The following is a 4980-nucleotide window of genomic DNA, read 5'->3' on the forward strand; positions in this document are numbered from 1 at the left end:
AAAAAAAAAGAAAAAGAAAAAAGGAAACGAAAATGAAAAAGAAAGAGAAAAAGAAAAAGAAAAATGGAAACAAAAATGAAAATGAAAAAGAAAGAGAAAAAGAAAGAAAAAGAAGAAAGAAAAGAAATAAGGAAAAGAAAAAAGGAAACGAAAATTAAAAAGAAAGAGAAAAGAAAAAAGGGCTAATTTAGGCTTAGCACACTTAACCCTTTGCGTAACAACAGAAAAAGAGCAAATTAAAAGCAAACAAACCAGAGTGCTGGGCAAAAAGCCATGACTTTCATTTCTTCCCTCCTTTTAATTGCAGCTCTAGATTAGAGTCAAACAAATTAGCAATAAAGAAAGCCCCACAAAGTTTATGTTCTATCATGAAAGGGAATTGAGGTCTATTCAAACAAGAAAACTCCTCCTAAATCAATTGGGTGCCTCTGACTCCTTCCTTCCCTCCCAGTCACGGAGTTTGACAAGCAAATAACTTCATATAATAAATTGCTGCACTAGGGGGTGACCCTTCAAATTTTCCTGGGAGATGCACAGAAAATTTGTGTGTTAAATATTTAACAATATAAGTGAATGAGACGAATGAATAAATGAATAAAGAAATGTGATTAAAGAAATTCTTAAAACGCCACTTGACAGAAACAAAGTGGTTTATGATTGAGGCCCAGAGAGGGCTGAAGTTCTTAAGTTAAAAGTCTCAGTTAAAGCAATTTCTCATCTCTCAGGTCAAAGAAAAGACCTTCATGGGAATCATCACCTTATGGCTTGATGATGGACCTTGAGCCCTTTGTGGCTTCAAGTGCAAGTGTTAAAAATATATTACTAAAAGCAGAGATAGATCGAGTTAAGTGGGTTCACAGTGACCCTTCTATCTCAGGCACAGGGATAAGAGGCCCCAGACACACATTTGTCCCCGTTAACATCTTGCTCTGCACCAGTGGTGCCCCAGAAACACTATGCAAGGAAGCCCTTAAGCCTTGGCAATGGCAAAAATATTCCGTTCTCTTCACCTGCTCCCCTCCAGGTCACAATCCATCACATTTCCACGTGTGTGGGAGCACACACTGGGATACTTTCTCCGTGCCAGCTGTCACTGGGCAGTTTATGAAGCCATTAGAGCCTGGATTTGTGGCTGAGCTCGGGGATTTGTTACCACTTCCACAGTTCCCAACCAGTGAACCTGGATAGATTATTATTTCTCTGGGTAGAGCATCATTTCTCCAGCAACAGCTTGACCCATATGGAACTCAAAGCCCCAAGGGATAAACGTGGCTTTTCCCTGTGCTTCCTCCTCCTCAGTACCAGCTGAAAGCCAGAAGAAAACAGCAAGGCATTTGGAGAATCCCAAAATGGTTTGGGTTGGAAGGGACCTTCGAGATCATCTCATTCCACCCCCCCTGCCATGGGCAGGGACACCTTCCACCAGCCCAGGTTGCTCCAAGCCCCGTCCAACCTGGCCTTGGACACTTCCAGGGTTTAAGGTGAGGATTTACAAGGGTCAGATCCTGCACTGCATTAAAATAACTGGAGCTGTACCAGTTCACCCCAACAAAAAACACGCCCACATGGTCCACGTGGCTGCCCTTTGTGCCTTTCCCACTTCCCACACAGGCTCCCTCAAATCCCAGTGCTGTCCTGCTGGATTCATCAGAAAGCTTTCTGTCTCCTTTTAGAAGCAAGTTTAATCCCCCTGATTGTGACCCTCAAAGCTATTTAAGCCTTTCTCTTCACCCATTTCAGCAGGGGTTCTGTACCTGTCAGCCTTTGAGGGACTCAGCCTTTCGATTCCATCCCTCAGGAACACTCATTTGATTTTTGGGGCCAATCTTGGGAGCATTTCCAAGATGGTGATTAGCTCTGGCTGGTCTAGCCTGGGCTCCAGGTGACTCAGAGTTGAGTTGAGGTGTGAAAAATAGAATTATCTTGGTTAAATGGGTGAACAGGGCCTGTTTTGTGCTCATCAGTCACAGAATAATGGCACTTCAGAACACATCTTCAGAGATAAGGCAAGTCAAGCACAAGGCAGCAAGTAAAGAGAGAGGGTGAGCAGAGTTTTAACGATGCCCTTCCTCACATTTTGCACACTTTCCCTCATTATTGGCACTACTGCTTTGCTTTAAGGTGCCAGCCCGTGACTGGGCACTGCTGTGTCGGGGTGAGCAAAGAAAGTTCCTCTTCCAGAGCTCTTCCCCAGTCTAACTTTCGGCCTTCCCTCCTGGCTTATTTTCAGGATGTCTCCATTCCTTCCCCAAGCTTTCTTTTTGTTGTTTTTTTTTAGTTGTTTGTATTATTTACAGGAGCATTCTCTAAGGCTTTTTTTTTTTCCTTTTATTTCCTTTTGTATTCCTCCCTTCCTTGTTTTGGGGTAAACCTCATGCCCAACAAACTTAATTTTCCAGGGTGCTCATGTTGAACTCAATGGTAATCCAAAGATGTTTGAGATTAAAGTGAGTTAACACCATAACTGAGGTTTCCCACATGAGGCAAAATGAAGCAAAAATGCAGTAAAATCTATAAAAAAGCTGAGTTTTTTTCAATTACATATACACCTTTGTGTATTGCAGTTCCCAGCTGATTTAAACATTGACATATTTGTTGGAGAGCTTACCATATTTTTGTATGGTTGGTGCATAAACTACAATTTGAAATCTTCTTACTGCTACAGGTAAAACCAAATTCAGGAATTTGTTCCCTTCATCAGAGTCCTCTGTTCATTTGGATTTTACAGCCTTTTCTGGGAGGGGGGTGTCTTTATCGTTTTGCTCCTTAGAGTAACTCAGAGTGGTACTTTCTCTTCTAATAGAACACTCTTATTGCTCTGGGTTTGCCCTGTTTTAAACCAGCACAGCGGTGACAGCCCTCACAAAATTGAACTGTTTGTTCCAATCTCTCCTCAGACTGAATGAGCTCAAGGCCACATCCAGCCATTACACACAAAACCTCCAGGAGACTGTGTCTGAGGTCCTGGGTTCGTGGATTAGTCCCCAGGTCTCCCAAGTCAAACTTTATCCTGCAATTTCGAAGCACAAACTCAACTCAAGCCAAGCCAACCCACCCAAACCCACAGGAACACAGTGGATTTTGGAACTATTCCTCCCAAGAGATGAACGTTAGGAAAGGCATTTTGTCTGTGTTTTATGTAGGTATTTTTTTCACTGTGACTTAAAAAGTTGGTCCATAATGTGGGTTCAAGACAGGTCGTGCAGATTTTTGCAAGGGGTTGTGCAGCAGAGACAGATTTGTTCCACATCATTTTTTAACCCTTGTGTATCATCCAGCCATTCACCCTGGGCTGGTGTTTGACATGAAAGTTCTCTGATGGGGATAAACACACCCCATGAGATCTACCTGAAAGCACAGGGGCTTCCAGGAGCTGTGGATTCTGCAGGAAAACTCCTGTATTTGTGTTTCTGGAAGGAAACACTTCTCACACAGCTCTCTGCGCTCATGTCCTAGTGCAACCTCCCCCAGGGGTGAGGGGTGAGTTCAAACTCCATGGTTTGGTGGGTTCTTGGCTCCTCTGCCAGTTAGTTCCCTGTGGAACTGCTCATTCCAGTTTCCATGTCATTCTAACCATTCATGGACTCTCTCAGTTGCCAGAACACAGATCCCAGGGAACCACGGGGAGGGAAAAGCACAGAGGGACATTCCAAAGGGAACATTTCCTGCTGCAGACAGTTCTTGGGAAAAGCTGAAAGGAGGCTGCAACTGAGAGATGCTGGAGCAGAAAGGTCACTGTAACAGCAGGGACAGGGCTCAGGGTTAGGATACAGAAAAGCCAGGAGGCAAAGAATAAACCGGGTGGATGGACGAGAAAAGGAATCTTTTTTTTTGGTGCTGTGTGACACAAGAAAACAGGTCCAGAAGGGATTTACTGGATTGCTGTGCTCATTCTCCTGCTATTGCCAGCCAGCACCTCATGCAGTGTTATGAATTTGCTATGGAGGTTTCTTTTTTCTTTTTTCTTTTTTTTTAATGACTTGTGATCACATCCCTTCAGTTTGGCGATTTTAATTTCCTGCTTGAATTTATTCATGGCTGGTGTCCCCTGACGTCAACGTGGCCTTTAGATAAACAGCCCTTCTCCCTCCTCAATGTTTGCTCCAGCTGATAACACCGAGTCTGAAAGTGGGGGAAAAAAATAAATCCCAACTCCTTTACTGCCCTCATTTATCATCCCAGGAGGGAAATCTCACAGTTGCAGACGGAGAGCGTGGGAGACAAAGTCCAGGTGAAAAATAGATGGTGATGTCTACACAGAGATTTCCTGCCCAAACTCCTGCAGAGGTGTGGTCACTGGAGCCCAGGGAGCCATCCAAAATCCAGGTGCCTTATTCCAAATGAGGTGAACAGCCCTCCAGGCTCCAGTGAATGTGTTAATCAAAGCCTGACTGACTATGGTTGCACTTTACACATTCATCTACAGGCACTTCCCTCATGGAGAGTTACTAATGTGAGTCTGGATCTGACTCTGGAGGGAAAAGTGTTATTGAATCCCTGCACACAGCACTGCAAGTCTCTTTGGACCAGGATATCCAAAAAATTAGCAGCTGACTGGGAGATGGACATGAGGCTGACAAGAACCCCCAAATCCTGCAGAGCCTCAGTAGTGGGTTTGACCTCACAGAATCCTTCAGGTTGGAAAACACCTCTAAGATCAGCGAGTCCAACCTCACAAGGGGACAAGGTGCCAATCAATTTTTGACCCTGCTAATCAATTTATTCCCTTCCCTTCCTGAAACCTTCCCAAAGTCCTGCCTCTCGTGCGTCTGCAAGGTAATTTCTGGTGCGTTGTTGAAGAGGGGGCAACAGAATGAGGTGGAAACTTCAAAGTGCAAGGCTACTTACTGAGCTCACAAAGCAGTGCTCGGACTCTCCGCTCTCAAACAGGATGACATCTTTGATGAAGACTGCGATGGCTCTCATTATGAAGGACATGAAGAGATGCATGTGAATATAATTTCGAGTGCAGTGCAGTTT

At 44.2% G+C, this 4980-nt stretch overlaps 1 protein-coding gene across 2 annotated transcripts in view; it reads right to left on the reverse strand.

Moving 5' to 3' along the window:
• VIPR1 (vasoactive intestinal peptide receptor 1) overlaps positions 1 to 4980 on the reverse strand; it is a 67015-nt gene that overhangs the window by 20092 nt on the left and 41943 nt on the right. The gene's annotated exons all lie outside the window — the stretch shown is intronic.

This window comes from Empidonax traillii, unplaced genomic scaffold, assembly GCF_003031625.1.
Source record: "Empidonax traillii isolate 1590-97213 ecotype Southwest subspecies unplaced genomic scaffold, ASM303162v1 scaffold1825:size107166, whole genome shotgun sequence".
In the NCBI taxonomy this organism is placed as follows: domain Eukaryota; kingdom Metazoa; phylum Chordata; class Aves; order Passeriformes; family Tyrannidae; genus Empidonax; species Empidonax traillii.